This window comes from Diceros bicornis, chromosome 13 (assembly GCF_020826845.1).
Source record: "Diceros bicornis minor isolate mBicDic1 chromosome 13, mDicBic1.mat.cur, whole genome shotgun sequence".
NCBI lineage: Eukaryota > Metazoa > Chordata > Mammalia > Perissodactyla > Rhinocerotidae > Diceros > Diceros bicornis.
In genome coordinates this window covers 20271959-20292575 of record NC_080752.1, presented here as the reverse complement: position 1 = coordinate 20292575, position 20617 = coordinate 20271959, and the positions used below count along the sequence as shown (strand labels likewise).

Genomic DNA, 20617 nt, shown 5'->3' with positions numbered 1-20617 from the left:
GCCAGGATCTGAGCTGACATCTGGTTACAGATGTGCACAGAAATAAAACACAAAGATTCACTGATGAGGACACTGGGGCTTTCTATTGTCTCCAACTATGCTTTTATGTAGTTTCTAAATTTTCCACAATGATTGTAATTTGCTTTAATAATCAGGAAAAAACAAAAGTTATTTAAAAGAAGGGCAGTTCAAGGTGATGTATTATTTAGATTTTAATCCAGATCTTCAGAAAATGCTTAAAAAACTAGCAAACTGGGTTCTCTCTTTCTTTAGTCTAATCAGACTGCTAAATACTATTAAAGCAATAATCTTCATCCTCCATGAGTATAATTATCCTCTTTAAATGATTCCCTTTCATCAGCTGGGGAGTTTTAAAAAAATTATTAATGTAATTTCAAGAAATTCCTAAGTAAGAGCAATTACTAGCTTTTATACTAAAAATTAATCAGGACATATTACAATTATCTAGTAGCCACATGAAAATACTTACACTTGGTCATAATTTATTTTACCATAATTTGAAAAATAAATGAAGACTCAAAGTTGTGAATGAGTAGACAGTAGCCATCTACTATATTTCATCACTATGATAGAAATGGGAATATAGCAATAAACAGAATTTTTTTCTGCCCTCGAAGACCGTACATTCAGCACAGTGGTGGTGTTGGGATAGGAGAATAAATTAAACAGGTAATTACAATAATGTGGGGTAAGTGTTATGATAAGGGAATACAGGGCTATGAGAACATCCATCAGGGAGAACTGATATAATCTGGGGTGGAGCTGGGGGCCAGTTTAGGGAAGAGCCGCTTGAGAAAGTTATGTTTGAACTGAGACCTGAGGATACATAGGAATTTGTCAGGTATAAGAAGAAAAGCAAGAGGAAATAGATTGAGGAGGAAAGCAGAGATGCAGTACTTGAGTGCATTAGTAAGGACTATTTCAGTTGTGTTAGTAATTCAACTCAAACTAGCTTAAGCAAAAGAAATATGTTGATTCATGTAACAGGAAAGTGAAGGGCTAGTGTTTGCTCCAAGTATGGCTGGATCCAAGGGCTCAAATAATGTCAGGTTTCTGTCTCTCTTTTCATATCTTTATTCTGCTCTTGGCTTGGCTTCATTTTCTAGGCCAACTTTCTCCTCATCATGGGCAAGATGGTCACTGGCAGCGCTAATCTCATATTCTCCTAATTTAAGAGCCACACAGAGGAATTTTATCTCCTTCAAATTTCCTTTGGAAATAGAGTCTTTGTAGATGTTAATTAAGCTAAAGATCTTGAGAGGAGATCATCCTGGACTTAGGGTGGGCCCTAAATCCAATGACTGGTGTCCTTATAAGAAGAAGAGAGGACACACAGAAACACAGAGAAGATGGCGATATGAAGACAGAGGCAGAGATTGCACTGATGCATCTACAAGCCAAGGGGCTCACTTGTATGGGAGCACGCTAGTGTTTTTATCCTGGGACTTGGAGTCAGGCCAACCTGGGTCTCAGAGCCACCACTGACAATCTCTTTGTAGGAATGACGTAAGCACAAAGTGCTCCTGGTGCACAGAAAAGTGGGGCAACTCACCAGTCCTGGTGCAGATGCATGCAAGACTTGCCAGAGTGGGTGATTTCGGCCCTTTGTTTTGAAGAATGAATTAGCCAGCTAGTGCCCACTCACATCTCCCTTCATATTGGTGCATGGCCCATATTTCTGCACATGCTGGTCTAACTTCCAACTGCTAGTATTTGAATCCCTTTACTTGAGGCTTTTTCTGGGCTCCCAGGAGCACACGCAGGAGGCTGGAAGTGCCAGAGAATTAATCATCCCCAGGACAGCCCTCAACCAACGACTGACTGGAGCTGGTGGATAAATAGCCCAGCAACTTCATCCCTCAGTTGGGAAAACTCTGACGTGTGTGTTACATAGTCGCCCCGCATTCGTCAGAGGGACTCCACTCCATTTGCCCCCATTTGTAACTAGTTCGTGTATCACTTATCGGGCTTTATTCCCTCTCTGTCTCACTTCTCTATTCCCCAACTGGTGCTTCCTGGGACCAGCTCCCAAATAAATTACTTGCATTTGAATCCTTGTCTCAGGTTCGCCTTCTGAGGGAACCCCAAATTAGAAAGCATCCCACAGAGGAAGAACAGCATGTGCAAGAGCATGGGAACGTAAGCATGGAAATCTCAGGACAAATTTAAGGAGTTGTCCAAATTATTTGCCTGGTCTATTGGTCTCATGGGTGGAGAATTATCTGGGGCTTAGAAATAAATGGGTACCACGATGTAATGACCCATGTTCTATTTTGGGAATTGTTGGAGTGCAGAAGAGTAGCAGGGGTTAATTCTCCTTGGAGCCCTCAGACCTACACAGGGCCTGGCGCATAATGTGCACTCCGTAAGTATTTATGAATTAATGAACTTGTTTACTATATTGAAATCAGTGTATTTTAAAAGTCCAGAGCTTGCTGTATAATGCACGTTCAATAAATATTTGTTGGACAGAACTGAAGGACACTGTGGGAAGCCAGAGAAATGCCTTTCTGTAAACAGGCACGTGCCACCTGGTGGTGACTTTGAGGAGGGGACTTTGCAGGCAGTGGTTGTGCTCCCTGGAATTTGGGGGACTTTGATTTTAGTTAGGGTTCAAGATTGTAAGCTGAGTTATCATAACAGCAAAACAACAGAAATAATAAAATGTCCATAAACAGGGGAACAATAAATGATACAGTGTCATTTCCATAGACTACCATGTAGCGATTAAAATGGATTAAGTTAATCTATAAGTGTTGATATAGAAATTTCTCCAAGACCTATTGTTCTAGTGAGAAAATGGAAGTCACAGAAAATATATATAGTATGATGTCATCGTGTTAAAAAAACACACCAAAATACACCCCATATCTTTGGTTGCTTGAGAGGGGGACTCAGCAACAGATTGGGTAGGGATGATGAGGTGATTTTTAAGTCCCTTCCATCTCTGAGATTCGGGAAACCTAAGAAGTTTATAGTTCCTTTAAAAAATATACTGCTTTGACCCATATAAGAGAACTGTAAAACTTTATGGAGAAACATAAAAGACGATCTAGATAAATGGAGACACCTGTCAGTTTCCTGGGTTGATAGAATCAACATTGCAAAGATATAAATTTCCCCCAAATTAATCTAAGTTTAAAAACAACAGCAATAACAAAATCAAAATCCCACTCCTTTTTTGGTGGGGAGGACTTGAAAAATAGTTCTCAAGTTCGTCTTGAAGGTCAAATGTGTAAGAAGAGCAACAAAATATTTGAAAATAAGATCTATATTGTAAAGTTAGACTAATTAAAATCATGTACTAGTGCCAGAACAAAGGAACAAAGGAGAAAGTCCAGAACAGACGTGGCTATTTATAAGAATTTAGTATATAACAAGAGTGATGCTTCAAGTCAGTCAGCAAAGGATGGGTTATTCAATAAATTGTTGGGACGGCAGTGACCTTGGTGGTCCTTGACCACGGGAAGGACACATGCATGTGTCTTTTGTAAAAGCTCCATTGACCCAATCCTTCAGAAAACATTTTAGGTTATATTTTTCTGTCCTACCTGACACTGGAATAAATTCCCTGTAGATTAAAGATTTAAGAAAGAAAAAGGCATTAAATACTAGAAGAAAATATTGGTAAATATATAATCTTGGGATTGAGACAGAATGTAAATGTGACCTCAAAGGCAGAAACCACAATGAAAAGATGGATAGATTTGTCTGTATCAAAATTTTAAAAATTATATATGCATACATGAATTAACAAAATTGAAAGACAAATGTCAATCAAGGGAGATGTTTGCTACATAAAGGACAGACAATTCTTAAATACTATATAAAATATTTTTATAAGTCAATAAGATAAAAATGAATATTTTATAGAAAAATAGGTTAAGGGCACAAACAGGCAATTTGCTAAAGAAGAAATCCAAACAGCATATAAGCATGAAAAAGTGTTTACATTGTTAGGAATCAAAGAAATGCATATTAAAATGACAGTAACATCTCATCTGATCAAAGTTTTAAATTTTAAAGTAATGTTAATCTTGCATTTCAAGAGGGTTACATACAAAAAGTTAATAGTGATTATCTTTGGGTAGTGGGGTTAAGAGAACTTTTCTTTCTGCTTTGCTTTTCTGTGGTATTAATATTTTACTTGAGCAATAAAAAAAAAACAATAGTTTGCACTGAGGCTTAGAAAAGTGCTCACCTGGAACCAATCTCTGGGGAGTGAGCAAGGATGTGTCCAAGCTGTGGACTTCCTCTTGGGCCCAGCCTGGAGACTGCTGAGCCATATTGAATCATCCTGGCCCCCAACTTCAGGACCTGGGTCCAGGTGGCTGCTGTTTAGATAAAAGGAATGAGCCGGGAGGCAGGGAGATCAGTCAGCAGGCTAGAGCAGCCACAATCCAGGTGGCAATTTCTAAATAAACACAGACTAGAACTTTGTGTGACCACTCTCTTCAAGCCAAAAAAAAAAAAAAAAAAAATTTAAATGGCATGTGTGCTTACGTTATGTGGGAAAAAGGGCTGGCATGACAGAAGATGAAAGTAAAGGAAGTCAAACATGTAGAGGAAGAAAACGCTGAGCTAATTTTTGTTGGAGTAGAATATGCAAATGAAGATGCTGCAATTATCTACGTTGGGGTGATTGCAGATTCAGGACCAGTCATTTCCAACGTTTGGAAGAGTCACGCCTGGCATATATTCAAGAAAAATGAAAGGCCCCTTCAGCCAAGGTACCGCCCATCCACTGCAGCCTACCAAATATGGGACCCTCGTCAAATCCTGTGCCATCTCCCCTGGCTCTCAACCTGAGTCTCCATCAGCAGAGAGGCTTACTTGTCTGTTGAGCTGCTGTCTACACCTGGTTCTAAAACAAGTCATGCCTCATAATTCTTCACTGTTAGTCTCTCCTTTAACTCAGTATTCAGCTTCCAATACTTCCTCGAGGAGGTATAAATGAAAGTCTGTGTCAACGCAGCTTCCACTTCTGGAGAAAGCTGTAGCCTTCGGTTGGCTTCCCTGGACACAGGCTCTGAGATAAGTCTGTGTGCAGGGATAACACCTAGAAGGGAGAAAGGGAAGGAGGATTGGGCAGAGCGAGCAGTGGGGCTTCTCAGCCAACCCCATGGAGAGCTCTGGAGCTGGGACAGCCCCGCAGGGCTGTCTTCAATTGAAGCACAGGGGCCAGGCCTGTGTACTCCCAGATTAATTGGCCATTGACTGCGTGCTGTCCCTGGGGAGAAGGCATATTCTTGGATGAGGCAGGTGTCTTCAACCAAGGGAAATATCCAGGGAGGAAGGCAGCTGAATTAATCTGTGGAGGAAGGAAAGAAAGAAGGGCATGAGGGAAGTGAGCTTGCTGGAATGATTTGTTGTGTGGAACCAGAAGACCAGACATAGGGTTATGTTCTACAGGAAGCCCAAAGGACAATGTACAACAGCAACGGGGAATGTACTGGTGAGAGGAGTACCAGCATCACTAAGAAGTTTGGAGGGGGCGCCCCTCTGCAGGCCAGGGATGATGGTAAGAGAAGCAATCACAAGGCTGGGCTCGATAATATCTGGGGGATGACAGAATCCTGAAGTAATGGAAGCCAGGTGGTGGCTTTAACTACCAGAAGCCTGGAAGCTGTAATCACAGCTGGCAGGTCAGAGGGGCAGCTTGATCTGCAGGGGATTTTGACGGTATTTAACAGTCCAAGGTGTCCCTAGGGTAAAAATAGATGGGCACCCAACAAGGTGCTGCTTAACATCTACAATCAGAGGGCAAGAATGGAGGAGCAGGAGTCTGAGTGTGGTTGCCCCAATAAAAAGTCATGCTCTTTGCTCAATTCTCAGATCTGAGCCAATTTTCAGACCCCGACCACAGAACTCATTGACTGAAGCAGTGGCTGGGTCCCTAGGAAGAAGGACCCTGCAGCACTGAAACAAGTGTTTACTGTAATGATTACCCTATGGCCTATGACCATTTTCTCAGCTGACTCTATGTTGAGGAAAGACGAATATCCAGACATTTCACAGGGTCGGAAAGGATCTTGTTACCCAGAAACCCAGGGTGTTATCGTGGTCCCTCTGTAAGAGCAGAGGCTTGTGGGGGTCAGGCTATAAGCAGAGTCCTGGATAACATCCAGCTTGCAATGGGTCCATAGACCCATCCAGTGGTCATTTCCCCAGTCCCTGAGTGCATAACTGGGAGTGTATTATTGGGTGGCTGGAACAAGGTCCACATTAGGTCCTCGGCCTTGGGTTCTCATGGTGGGGAAGACCAAGGAAAGCCTCTGCAACTGTCCCTTCTCTACCAATTCGAGATACTAAATCAAAACCAATATTTCATCCGAGGGGCTAAAGGGATGATGGTGTCACCGTTAAAGACCTAAAGGAGGCAGCATGGTTGTCACTGTCACATCTCTATTTAACTTGCCAGTCTGGCCCCTTCAGAAACCCGGAGAATGGCTTATAGACTACTGCAGACCTAACCATGCAATAGCCCCCGACCACACACCTTGTGCCAGCTGTCATAATACAGTCCAAAAGGATCTGGTCACCTGGACAGCCCACAGAACATCACCCTGTTACATTGATGACATCATGCTCATCAGGCACGATGAGCAAGAGGTGGCTAGTACATTGGAAACATTGGTCAGACCCTTGCACTTCAGAGGGTGGGAGATAAACTCATGAAGATTCAGGGACTTGCCACTTCAGTTTTTAGGGAACCAGTGGTCGGAGTCTTCCAGAATAGTTCCTTCAAAGTAAAAGGCAAATTATAAAACACAGATAAGCAAGGTAAAAGGAAAAAATTACTAATAAACCCTATAAAAGTGATACCTTTTAGGGTTTATATCCTTCGATGTTTTTCATTGTGCACAGAATGCACAGACTGCTTCCGTCAGTCAGCTTCAGAACCAAGACACCTAGCCTTTTGGCAGCCCTCGAGTCTCTTTCCTTTCGGCCAGCACTGCCTTAGAATCTGCAGCGGGCACGGCCTGGCCTGGATCACTCCTCAAAGGACCCAGCTCAGCCAAGTCAGGTTCTAACAAATCTGTGTAAGTGAAGTTCCGGGACAAGCGCCCCAGCCCAGAGCCACGTCCCTCCTCCCGCCAAGCGGGGGAGCGGGAGCGCCACAGTGCGCGCAGGGCCCTCGCTCGCGGCGAGGACGACTCTGGGCGGGTGGATCGCCCGCCCGGTGTGGGCGGAGCTAAAGGCGCGCCGGCCGGAGCGGAGGGCCGGAAGTGAGGGTGCGGGGCTTCTGGGGTGGGGTGTGCGCCTGCGCACGGTCGGGTGGGAGGAGTCGGCTTCGCTTTCGCCACAGCTGGGGTCTGTTGGGGGGGATGCCTTTGCCCTCCTTTCCGAGTGGAGCGGGGCCGAGGGGAGGGGCAGGGTGCGGGAGTGGAGTAGGGATGACTCCAGGGCCGCGGGGGTGAGGAGGAGGACCGTGGGGACCGGCGGGGATGTGGCGCGGCCTGGGGAGGGGGCCGAGGGGCGGGCGGCCGGGCAAGGGGTCTGAGAGCGGAGCCGCATCCTCCCCGGCGCCCCTCGCGGGTGACGGCGGGGTCCGGGGCTGCGGGCGGGCGGAGACCCTCGCTGTCCCCTCCCTGTCCCGTCCGCCTGTCCTCGCGGCGGCTCCTCTTCAGCGCGGGGTGGGGGCCCCCCTCGCCCCCTCCGGGTCGACGCCGCGTCTGAAGGCATCCCGAGAGTCAGCCCGTCTGATCGCCTCACGCTCAAAGTAGAGAAAAAGCTTTCCTGCCTAAACGCGGCAGTGAAAAATGTAAAATTTCCTGTCTAAACAGTTCTAGGAAGTCTTAATAGTTTCTTCAACAACTTGTCTACCAAAATCACTGTTTATGCTATTGAAGTAATGTCGCTTGCCTGTGTGTCGCGGAGCGCCAGTTTTACTGTGCCTTGCGGGCAGTCCTCGGTGAGGTTTTGGTCCAGGAGGCGGAAGTGCCTCACTTGGAAATGAGGGATGGATCAGCTATAGCGGCTCCCACCGAGGCCGCGTGACCCTCGCCGAGAGAGTTTAGGTTCGTGCCGGCATCTGGGCCAGGGCGAAGGGGTGCAGTCTGACGTCTGGAAGCTTGAGAACCAAGTGTGTTGCCTTCCAGTTTATTTTCTTAAGCCTTCCGTCCTGTATGTACTTTGCTCGAATGATTAAAGTACATGTCCTATTTTTTGCCAATCTGACAGCTGTTTCCATAGAAACTAGAGAAGAAATAGTCATTTTTCACGGATTTGTTAAAACTATTCCAGGCTTCAGCTATGAGTGCTGTACTTGCTCATTCTGAGATGGTACTTAAAGAATTAAGGATCTGAAATGTTCTTAGAGGCTAGCAATCAAATTGTTTAATTTTCTCACATCATTAATTTAGTAATCCTGGAAGTCTGCTAGCTGTGTTTGTTGACCTGCTGCAGTTCTTTGAAGATGTCAGCCCTGATTCTTTCTTGTGCTCTGTGTAGTCTAGTGATTGGCTCTTGGAAAATGTATAAATAGGTTTCCTGTCCCTTTCTTTACCTTTTCTTAAGGATAAACCAAAGATTACAAAATATCAGGCACTATTTCTGTTCTAGGTGACACTTGATTGTCAGTGATATAAATGGTAATGTTTTTACTTATATACATATAGTATTTGGGGCTTTGCTTATACCTTCCATGTCAGTAGAATACTTTTTAAAAATTTCAGTAAGTCATGAGAGATGAGCAGGAGTTTGCTTGGCCTATGAGCAGAGCTAAGCAGTGTAAGTAGATGTGCATAGACAGAGAGATAAGAGCTTTTCTTTTCTGAGAGGTGTCAGTCAGTCAGTGGGTCTGGAGTTTAGGAATGGGTGAAGGAGGGATGGGGAAGTGCCCCGGAAAACAGGAGGAGGCAGCATTATGAGGGGCCTGGTCTACCATATGAAGGAGTTTATTGAAGCCTATGGAAACCAATGGAAATTACAACAGTAGTTGCCTTTATTGGTTTTGGGGCTTACAAAAGTAATAATACATCATGTAAAAATTTAAACAGCACAGAAATATATAAGATGGAAATACTAAATCCGTTACAACCACCATCCTGCCACCAAAAAGAACCACTGTGAATAGTGTGGTTATATTTCTTTAGATTTTTATTTGTATATGCTAGCATATTTTAGCATTACTATTTTTGCAAATTGGGTAGAGATTTTTGTCTGTTTTGTTTTCTGTGGTATCACTAGCATCCAGAATGGTATGTGGTAGGACATGTAGTAGGCACTTACTAAATATTTAATGAATGAATGAATAACGTAATTCAGAGATCAAAAACTGAATGGGATCTGTGTATGTTTGTTTTGTTGAGGTGGTTAAAAAAGTTTTTTTTTTGAATTGGTTGCCAACGTTTTTAAATTGATAACTTGTACATTATCTGACTTTCTGGCTTTCCTTGAAAAAAGTGAAATATTTGGCAACACTAAGCCCAAATTCCATTATACTTGTTGCACCTCCTTTAGGTGAGTGTGAATCTGCATTTACATAAGTATGACTTTGCTGATATTGACCTGCCTGGACCCTACAAACGTGCACTATTCAATATAGTAGCCACTAGTCACATATGGCCATTTAGTTTTACATTAATTAAAATTAAGTTAATTAAAAATTCTGTTGCTCAGTTGCGCCAACCACATTTTAAGTGCTCTGTAGCCACGTGTAGCAGCTACCATATCGGATGGTTCAGATATAGAACATTTCCGTCATTGCAGGAAGTTCTGTTGTGCAGTGTTGCTTTACACATTTGAGTTGGCCATCCTTGATATACAGAATTTTTGCAAAATAGCGTGTGTTCTTATGTTTTAAATTTGCCTGTGTTTTTTGTCATTACACAAATCTCCATTTTTAATTTTTTTTGTGAGGAGGACTAGCCCTGAGCTAACATCCATGCCAATCCTCCCCTTTTTCTCTTGAGGAAGATTGGCCCTGGGCTAACGTCCATACCCATCTTCCTCTACTTTATATGGGACGCTGCCACAGCATGGCTTGACAAGCGGTGCGTCGGTGCACGCCCGGGATCCGAACCTGTGAACCCCGGGCCGCTGAAGTGGAGCTTGCGTACTTAACTGCTGTGCCACCGGCCGGCCCCCAAATCTCCATTTTTTAAATGGCTGCATGGTATTTAGCAATGCAGGACTTCATGTGAGTTGTGGGAGTAGGATTCCATTGTCTCATTTGCATTTTAGAAAGACTGCTTTAGCTCTACTTTGGGAGGATGAACTGGAGGGATAGAGGTTGGCGGTGAAATAAGGCAGAGAGATTGGAGGGTGTATAGTAATCAACACCGTAAGGCAACAGAGCCCAGGAAAGGCTAGATCAAGATATTGAGGAGGAAGAATTCGTGACTGGTGTAATGTGGGCTGAGATATTTTTGGGTGCTAAAGTCATGGTAGAGATAATCCAGTATTATCTGGAACTGATTCTTTGTTGAAAATTGGGTATTTGGCTTTGCGAAGTATGGAAGGAACCCTCAGTTCCAGTAAACAACATGTATAATATTAAAATGTTATCAGCTTGTATACAAATGTGTAACTGTTTTATACCATGTAATCTCATAAGTCAGCCATCATTTATTTGCAAGATACAGAAACTCCTTGAAGAGAGGGAATTATTTTAGGAAGAAAGTAAAAACTCATGACAGTCAATTAAGTGTAGAAAGTACAGTGGTCTCTTGGGAACCAGGAAGGTGTGCATCTTCCCCCTCCGTCTCTCTCTCTGAGGCTTCATGGTCTCCTCCTTTCTTTCCACACTTTGATTTCATTGTCCTTTCCGTGGATCCACTTCTTTTGCAAAGATTTTTGTTTGCAGTTCTTGCTTCCTTATTGCTTTGTGTTACCGTAGCACCAACTATAGCCCCAATTTATACATGCCCTTATATTTCTGTGCCTGATAATGCCTCACTTAAAATCTTTTCAGTGTCAGATATCCATTCCTAGCTCTGTGGCCAGTGGCAGGGTTCATTAGGGACAAACATGACAATCTAAGCCTATCTCCTAAATTGAAGCTGTAGAATACACTTATAAAAAGAGAGTGTGGTTGAGCAAGTGTCTGAAGCTTTCCAACTATACTAAAGGAAAGAAAGTGGGTTTGTGTTGTTTTGCAGTTTGACTTCTAGTAGAAGACTTTTTGTATTTCAACCGTAAGTACACTTGCCCATTTGAAACAATTCTTTTCTTTTTGTTGTCTTTTTGCATCTGCCCAAATGGCATAAAAAATAAAAGTTGTCTTCCTGAACTATTCTGTTACTCATGGGTATCTTTTTTTTTTTTAATTCGTACAGTACATTGCACTTAATGAGGAACTGTATTTTATTATCCCTAATAGTCTTAGGTAGATTTTTTTTCTCCTCAGCTAGATTATAACCTCCATGAGGGCAGGAACTGAATTTTATGCTGCGTTTGTAACTCGTATGCCACCTAGCCTAAGAACTTTACTAGCTACTCAAATACTAATTTTGAAATGATTTCCAGGCTTAAATTATTTTACCACTTTTCAGCTTGGTTCAAAAAAAAAAAAAGAAAACAAGAAAGTATGTTGTTAATAATGTCAAACTATTATATATCAGCCTGGCCTGAACTGATTTAAAATTGGTTTTAATTCCAAAAGGGTTAACTTAGAGTTAACGTTTACTTGGCATGCCGTTTATTCACAGTATACCATTAATAATGCAAGCATGGAATGTATGAACTATGTAAAAAATTTGAGTAATTTTTAAATAGTTTGATATATAGGTAATACTATTTATTAAAACTGGTGTTCTGAAGCATCTTTCTAGGTAATATTGCATTAGCCTAGGTTGAGTTAGATTTACATATTTTTTTCCCTAACTTTTATTATGAAGATTTGGAAATACTCAGAAAAATTGAAAAAAAATTAATGAACACACATATAATCACCACTTAGATACAATGATTGTTAATATTTTACTGTGTTGGCTTTATGTCCTCTGTGTGTCTGTGTATGTATGTGTACATTTGCTATACAATTTAAGTTGTATTCATCATGAAGAGATATTTTAGCAAATATCTCAGGCATAAAATATTCACTTAACCACAATATCATTGTCACCTAAGAAAATAAGCAATAATTACCTAAAGTAACCTAAAAGTAAATCCATATCCAAATTCCCCCAGTAGTCCCAGTTGTCATCTTCTAAAGCTGATTTTTTTCTTTCAAACTAGGATCTAATCAGAGTTTACACATTGCATTTGGTTGCTGTCTCTTGTTAGTATCTTTTAAAAATAGCTTAATTGATGTATAATTGATATACAATAAGTTGTACATATTTAAACTGTACAGTATTTGATTTATGTGTACACTTGTGAAACCAGCAACATAATCAAGATGCTGAACATATTATTACCCCTAAAACTTCATAATCCTCCTCTTGCCCCTCTTTAACATCCCCATCCTCCGGCGATCACTGATCTCTCTGTAACTATAAATTTGTTTGCATTTTCTGCAGTTTATATTATAGAGCTGGAATCATAGAGTATGTACTTTTCGGGGGGAGTAGGGTGTAGCTTCTGTCAGTTGCTAGTATATAGAAATAAAATTGTTTTTGCATATTGCTCTTGTATGCTGCCATCTTACTAAACTTATTCTAATAGCTTTTTGTAGATTCCTTTGGATTTATATAGATAATCATGTTATCTAGCAATAAAGACAATTTTACTTCTTTATTTCCTGTCTGGATGCCATTTAGTTAGTTAGTTATGTATTTATTTGTTTCTAGTGCACTGACGAGGATCTCTAGTACAATGTAGAATAGAAGTGGTGAGAATGGACATCTTGCCTTGGTCCTGATACTAGCAGGAAAGGATAGTCTTTTGCTAATATGCTGTTGGCATATAGGTTTTCTGTACATGTCTTAGTTTACTGAGAGTTTTTATCAGGGGTGGATGTTAGAGTTTATCAAGTGCTTTTTCTGTATCTGTTGAGATGATCATGCAGTGTTTCTTTTTCAATCTGTTAATAGGGTGAATTACACGGATTTATCTTGTTTAATCAACCTTGCATTCCTGGGACAAACCTCACTTTGTCATGATGTTTTGTCCTTCTTATATATGGTCGAATTAGGTTTTCTAAAGTATTGTTAAGAATTTTTGTATGTGTGTTCATGAAGGATATTACTCTATAGTCTTTCTGTAATTTCTTTTTCTGGCTTTGGTATCAGGATAATGCTGGTCTTAATGGAATGAGTTGCAAACTATTCCTTCCTTTTTAATTTCCTGGAAGAGCTTGTATAGAATTATTATTATATCTTTTTTATTTTTATTTTCTTTTTTTCCATATTGATTTATAACGTGTGATTTCAGATGTACATTATTATATATCAGTTTCTATATAGACTGCATCGTGCTTACCACCAATAGTCTAGTTTTCATCAGTCACCATACATATGAGCCCCTTTACCCCTTTCGCCTACCCCCCCAACCCCCTTCTCCTCTGGTAACCCCTAATCTGTTCTCCTTATCCATGTGTTTGTTTATCTTCCACATGTGAATGAAATCGTATGGTGTTTGTCTTTCTCTGTCTGGCTCATTTCGCTTTACATCATACCCTCAAGGTCCATCCATGTTGTTGCAAATGGGATAATTTTGTTTTTTTTTTTTTAATGGCTGAGTAGAGTAGTATTCCATTGTATATGTATACCACATCTTCTTTATCCATTTTTCAGTTGACGGGCGCTTGTGTTGCTTCCCCATTTTAGCTATTGTGAACAATGCTGCAGTGAACATAGGAGTGCATTAATCTCTTTGTATTGTTGATTTTATGTTCTTTGGATAAATACCATGTAGTGGGATGGCTGCATTGTATGTTATTTCTGTTTTTAATTTTTTGAGAAATCTCCATACTGTTTTCCATAGTGACTGCACCACTTTGCATTCCTACCAGCGGTGTATGAGGGTTCATTTTTCTCCACATCCTCTCCAACATTCTTTATTTTCTGTCTTGTTAATTATAGCCATGCTGACAGGTGTAAGGTGATATCTCATTGTAGTTTTGATTTGCATTTCCCTAATAATTAGTGATGTTGAACATCTTTTCATGTGCCTGTTGGCCATCTGTATATCTTCTTTGGAAAAATGTCTGTTCATATCCTCTGCCCATTTTTTGATTGAGTTGTTTGTGTTTTACTTGTTGAGTTGTATGAGTTCTTTATATATTTTGGAAATTAACCCCTTGTCAGATATATGATTTGCAAATATTTTCTCCCAGTTGGTAGGTTATCTTTTTGTTTTGTTCATGGTTTCCTTTGCCGTGCAGAAGCTTTTTAGTCTGATGTAGTCCCATTTGTTTGTTTTTTCTGTTGTTTCCCTTGCCTGAGTAGACATGGTATTCGAAAAGATGTTGCTAAGACCGATGTGAAAAGAGTGTACTGCCTATATTTTCTTAGGAGTTTTATGGTTTCAGGTCTTACATTCAAGTCTTTAATCCATTTTGAGTTAATTTTTTGTGTATGGTGTAAGACAATGGTCTACTTTCATTCTTTTGCGTGTGGCTGTCCAATTTTCCTAACATCGTTTATTGAAGAGACTTTCCTTTCTGCATTATATGTTCTTGGCTCCTTTGTCGAAGATGAGCTGTCCATAGATGTGTGGTTTTATTTCTGGGCTCTCAATTCTGTTCCATTGATCTGTGTGTCTGTTTTTGTGCTAGTACCATGCTGTTTTGATTATTATAGCTTTGTAGTATATTTTGAAGTCAGGGATTGCAATGCCTTCAGCTTTGTTCTTTTTTCTCAGGATGCTTTGGCTATCTGGGATCTTTTGTTGTTCCATATAAATTTTAGGATTCTTTGTTCTATTTCCATGAAGAATGTCATTGGGATTCTGATTGGGATTGCATTGAATCTAGATTGCTTTAGGTAATATGGACATTTTAACTGTGTTTATTCTTCCAATCCATGATCATGGAATATCTTTCCATTTCTTTATGTCTTTGATTTCTTTCAATGATGTCTTATAGTTTTCAGTATAACCATTTCATCTCCTTGGTTAAGTTTATTCCTAGATATTTTATTCTTTTTGTTGCACTTGTAAATGGGATTGTATTCTTGATGTCTCGTTCTGCTAGTTTGTTATTAGTGTATAGAAATGCAGCTGATTTTTGTAAGTTGATTTTGTACTCTGCAGCTTTGCTGTAGTTGTTGATTATTTATAATAGTTCTGGTGGATTCTTGAGGGTTTCTATATATAGAATCATGTCATCCACAAACAGTGAGAGTTTTACTTCTTCCTTTCCAATTTGGATCCCTTTTATTTCTTTTTCTTGCCTAATTGCTCTGGCCAAAACCTCCAATACTATGTTGAATAGGAGTGGGGAGAGTGGGCACCCTTGTCTAGTTCCTTTTCTCAGAGGGATGGCTTTCAGTTTTTCACTGTTAAGTATGATGTTGGCTGTTGGTTTGTCATATATGGCCTTTATTATGTTGAGGTACTTCTATACCCATTTGATTGAGAGTTTTCCTCATAAATGGATGTTGGATCTTGTCAAATGCTTCTCTGCATCTATTGAGAAGATCATGTGATTTTTATTCCTCATTTCATTAATATGGTGTATCACATTGATTTGTGGATGTTGAGCCATCCTTGTGTCCGTGGTATAAATCCTACTTAATCATGGCATATGATCTGTTTAATGTATTGCTGTATTAGATTTGCCAATATTTTGTTGAGGATTTTTGCATCTGTGTTCATCAGCAATATTGGCCTGTAATTTTCCTTCTTTGTGTTGTCCTTGTCTGGTTTTGGTATCAGGGTAATATTGGCCTCATGGAATGAGTTAGGCAGTGTCCCATCTTCCTCAATTTTTTGGAATAGTTTGAGAAGGATAGGTATTAAATATTTTTTGAGTGTTTGGTAGAATTCTCCAGAGAAGCCATCTGTTTTGTTTTTTGGGAGGTTTTTGATTACTGTTTCAATCTCTTTACTTGTAATTGGTCTTTACAGATTCCCTGTTTCTTCTTGATTCAGTTTTGGGAGGTTGTATGAATCTAAGAATTTATCCATTTCTTCTAGGTTATCCAATTTGTTGGCGTATAGTTTTTCATAGTATTCTCTTAAAATCCTTTGTATTTCTGTGGTATGCATTGTAATTTCTCCTCTTTCATTTTTTTTTCCCCAAAGCCCAAGTGCATCTTTGTGAGTCCTAGTTGTACATCTTTCTAGCTCTTCTATGTGGGATGCTGCATGCATGGCTTGCATGCATGCACCTGCATGCACCTGCATGCACCAAGCATGGCTTGGTGAGTGGTGCATAGGTCTGGGCCGCCGAAGCGGAGCACGAAAACTCAACCACTATGCCACTGGGCTGGCCCCCTCCTCTTTAATTTTTAATTTTATTTATTTGAGCCTTCTCTCTTTTTTTCTTGTGAGTCTGGCTAAGGGTTTGTCAATTTTGTTTGTCTTGTCAAAGAACCAGCTCTTAGTTTGATTGATCCTTTATATTGTATTTTTAGTCTCTATTTCATTTATTTCTGCTCTAATTTTTATTATTTCCCTCCTTCTGCTGACTTTGGGCTTTGTTCTTCTTTTTCTAGCTCTGTTAGATGTAGTTTAAGATTACTTATTTGAGATTTTTCTTGTTTGTTGAGGTAGGTCTGTATTGCTGTAAATTTCCTTCTTAATACCACTTTTGCTGCATCCCATAAGAGTTGGTATGTTGTGTGTTCATTTTCATTTGTCTCCAGGTATTTTTTGATTTCTTCATTGATCCAATGGTTGTTCAGTAGCATGTTGTTTAGTCTCCACATATTTGTGACTTTCTCAGCCTTTTTTTGTGTAGTTGATTTCTAGTTTCATAGCATTGTGGTCAGAAAAGATGCTTGATATGCTTTCAGTCATCTTAAACTTACTGAGGCTTGCCTTCTTTCCTAACATAAATGGTTTATCTTTGAGAATGTTCCATGTGCACTTGAGAAGAATGTGTATTCTACTATTTTTGGATGGAATGATCTATATATATCTATTAAGTCCATCTGGTCTAGTGTTTCATTTAAGGCCACTGTTTCCTTCTTGACTTTCTGTCTGGATGATCTATCCACTGATGTAAGTGCGGTGTTGAGGTCCCCTACTATTATTGTGTTACTGTCAATTTCTCCCTTTATGTCTGTAATAGTTGCTTTATATACTCTGGTGCTCCTGTGTTAGATGCGTATATATTCGTAAGTGTTATGTATTCTTGGTGGAATGTCCCTTTTATTACTATATACTACCCTCTTTGTCTCTCTTTGTCTTTTTTATCTTGAAGTCTGCTTTGTCTAGGTATGGCAACACCTGCTTTCTTTTGCTTATCATTTGCTTGAATGTCATCTTCCATCCTTTCACCTTGAACTTAATGTTTGTCTTTAGAGCTGAGATGTATTTCCTGGTGGCAGCATATTTTTGGGTCTTGTTTTTTAATCCATCCATCCACTCTGTGTCTTTTGATTGGAGAATTCAATCCATTTACATTTAGAGTCATTATTGACATATGAGGGCTTAATACTGCCATTTTATCTCTTGTTTTCTGGTTGTTCTATATTTGTATTGTTTCTCTTCCCTTGTATTTCTGACTTCCATTTCAGTTTGGTGGTTTTCTTTGATGGTTTTCTCAGTTCTCTCTTTATTTATGATTTGTGGCTCTGCTCTGTTTTTGTTTAGTGGTTGCCATGAGGTTTGTATAAAAGATCTCATAGATGAGATAGTCCATTTTCTGATAGCCTCATCTCCATTAGCCTAAGCAGGTTCTATCCCTTTCTTCTTCTTCTGAGTTATTGTTGTCACAATTTTTTTTGTGTGTGTTGTGAGTTTGTGACTGAATTGAAGTGTTTATAGTTATTTTTGATGCTTTCCTTCCCTTTATCTTTTGTGTACTAATTAAGTGTTTACTAACCTATTCTGATATAGAGCTGCAATTTTCTGATTCTGTCTATTTATCTCCTTGCTCAAAGTTTTGTAAACCTTTGCTTTTTAGTTTCAGATGGGAGGACTCCTTTCAACATTTCTTGTAAGGCAGGCCTAGTGGCGATGAACTCCCTCAGCTTTTGTTTATCTGGGAAAGCTTTTATTTCTCCATCATATCTGAAGGGTAGTTTCACTGGATAGAGTATTCTTGGCTGAAAGTTTTTGTCTTTCAATATTTTAAAAATATCATTCCATTCTCTCCTAGCCTGTAAGGTTTTTGCTGAGAAATTTGCTGAAAGCCTGATAGGGGTTCCTTTGTAGGTTATCTTCTTCTGCCTTGCTGCCCTGAATATTTTTTTTTGTCATTGACTTTTTCCAGTTTTAGTATTATATGCCTTGGAGAAGGTCTTTTTGCATTGGTGTAATTAGGTGTTCTGTTGGCTTGATGTACCTGTAAGTCCAGTGCCTTCCTCAGGTTTGGGAAGTTCTCAGCTATTATTTCTTTGAAAAAGCTCTCTGCTCCTTTCTCCCTCCCCTTTCCCTCTAGAATGCCTATAATCCTTACGTTGCTTTTCCTAATTGAGTTGGATATTTCTCAAAGAATTTCTTAATTTTTTAAAAATCTTAGTTGTCTCTCCTCCTCCACCTGAAGCATTTCTATATTTCTATCCTCTAAATCACTAATTCTGTCCTCCACAGGGTCAGCTCTGTTTTTTATGGTTTCTAGATTATTTTTTATTTTATTAACTGTGTTCTTCATCTCCAGAACTTCTGTTTGATTTTTTTTTTTTTAGAGCTTCAATCTCTTTGGTGAAGTATTCCTTCTGCTCATTAATTTTATTCCTGAGCTCATTGAACTGTCTTCTTGAGTTTTTTTGTAACTTGTTGAGTTTCTTTATGACAACTATTTTGAATTATCTGTCATTTAGATTGTAAATTTCTGTGACTTCACCATTGGTCTGGAGACTTGTCATTTTTCTTCTGATCTGAAGCGTTACTGTAGTTCTTCATGGTGTTTGATGAATTGATCCTTTGCCAGCGCATTTGTGGTAGTAACAGGTTGCAGATTTCTCCTGTCACTGCTGTGGGGGGCAGGAGCTGTGTTTCCTGATCCCACTCTGTCTGCTGGAAGTTGTGCTGGTAGGGCTGCTCTGTGTTTGTGCAGCCTAGCCACAGCTGCTTGGCTCGTCATGCATGCATGTGGCGCCTGTGTGCTCTGCCAGTGGATCACTCTCATGTGGGCGGGACCACTACACTCGTCAGGGGACCAGCTGAGGTGCTGTGCTATGCAGGACGGGAGGGGCACTTTCTCTCATGTGCGGGCCAGCTCTGCACTTGCAGGCAGTTCAGCTGAGCTGCTGTGCTTGGTGGGCAGGGCTCCCTCGTGCAGGCTAAGCTGCCACCACTCAGCAGGGAGGATTCCCACAGATGGGGCCGGCGAGGTCTGGTGGGCGCTCCTGCAGGCAAGGCCACCACTACGAAAGCATTCGTGTGCCAACTGGTCTGCCCCTGCCTCCTCTTACAGTCCTGTGTGAGGATCACTGCCGCTGGGGAGGGGGTGGGGTGCGCTCACCCAGTTCCACTGCTTCCCAGCGATCTAGTCCACCCACTTTCAGATGTATAGTTGCATTTATCTCTCAGGCATCCTGTTGTGCTTTGTGGGGAATCCTCTTTGGTTAGTGAATGTCCATTTAGTTGTAACTTAGAGGAGAGACACAAAGGGAACAACTCACTCTGCTATGATGCTGACGTCACTCCCTAAATCTTCTTTAAATGTTTGATAGAATTCCCCAGTGAAGCTGTTTGGGCCTGGAGCTTTCTTTGTGGGAATGTCTTTAACTACAAATTCAATTAAAAAAAATAGATATAGGGCTCTTTAGGTTATCTGTCTCTTCTTGAGTGAGCTTTGGTAGTTTGTGTTTTTCAAGGAATTTATCCATTTCATCTAAATGTCAAATTTAAGATTTTCCCGTCATTGGTTTTAAGAAATTTGATAATGATATACCTTGGAGTTGTTTCCTTTGTGTTTCTTGTGTGTGTGGTTTGTTAAATTTCCTGGATTTGTGAGTTTACAGTTTTCATCAAATTTGGAAAATTTTGGTCATTATTTTTCAAGTGTTTTTTCTGTCTACCAGCTCTACCCCCCTTTTTTGGGACTCCAGTTACATGTGTATTATGCCACTTGAAGTTATTCCACACCTCAGGGATGCTCTGTGCATTTTTTCCCACTCTGTTTTCTCTTTGCATTTCATTTTGGATGGTTTCTATTGGTATGTCAAGTTTACAAGTCTTTATTTCTACAATGTCTAATCTGCTATTAGTCTCATCCATTGGGGTTTTTTTTTTTTTTTTAATCTAAGACAGTTTTCTTGTCTAGTAATTCAATGTAGGTCTATTTAAAAAATATATTCATGTCTTACGTAACATGCTTGAATTTTCCTTTAACTTCTTAAACAAATGGAATATAGTTATAATAACTACTTTAATATCCTTGTCTACTTGTGCTGTCATTTGTGTTACTTAGGAGTTAGTTTCTATTGATTGATATTTCTCCTAATTATTGGTCACATATCCTGCTTCTTGCATGCCTGGTAATTTTTAATTGTACATTGTTAAGTGCTAGATATTTTTGTATTCTTATAACCGTTCTTGAGCTTTTTTCTGGAATGCTGTTAAGTTACTTAGAAACAGTTTGATCTTTTTG

The 20617-nt window shown here is 40.1% G+C and overlaps 1 protein-coding gene across 3 annotated transcripts in view; it reads left to right on the top strand.

Annotated features, from left to right (window-relative positions):
• Positions 1-7301: 7301 nt before the first annotated feature.
• The window catches only part of OMA1 (OMA1 zinc metallopeptidase), a 76507-nt gene continuing 63191 nt past the window's right edge, over positions 7302-20617 (top strand). The window contains exon 1 of one of the 3 annotated variants that reach the window (XM_058552528.1): positions 7302-7335. The gene's annotated coding sequence lies outside the window, so the exon portion shown is untranslated. Of the gene's footprint in view, positions 7336-7638; positions 7787-20617 lie in introns of those variants that run through there. The other 2 variants (XM_058552529.1, XM_058552530.1) reach the window with 2 other exon arrangements.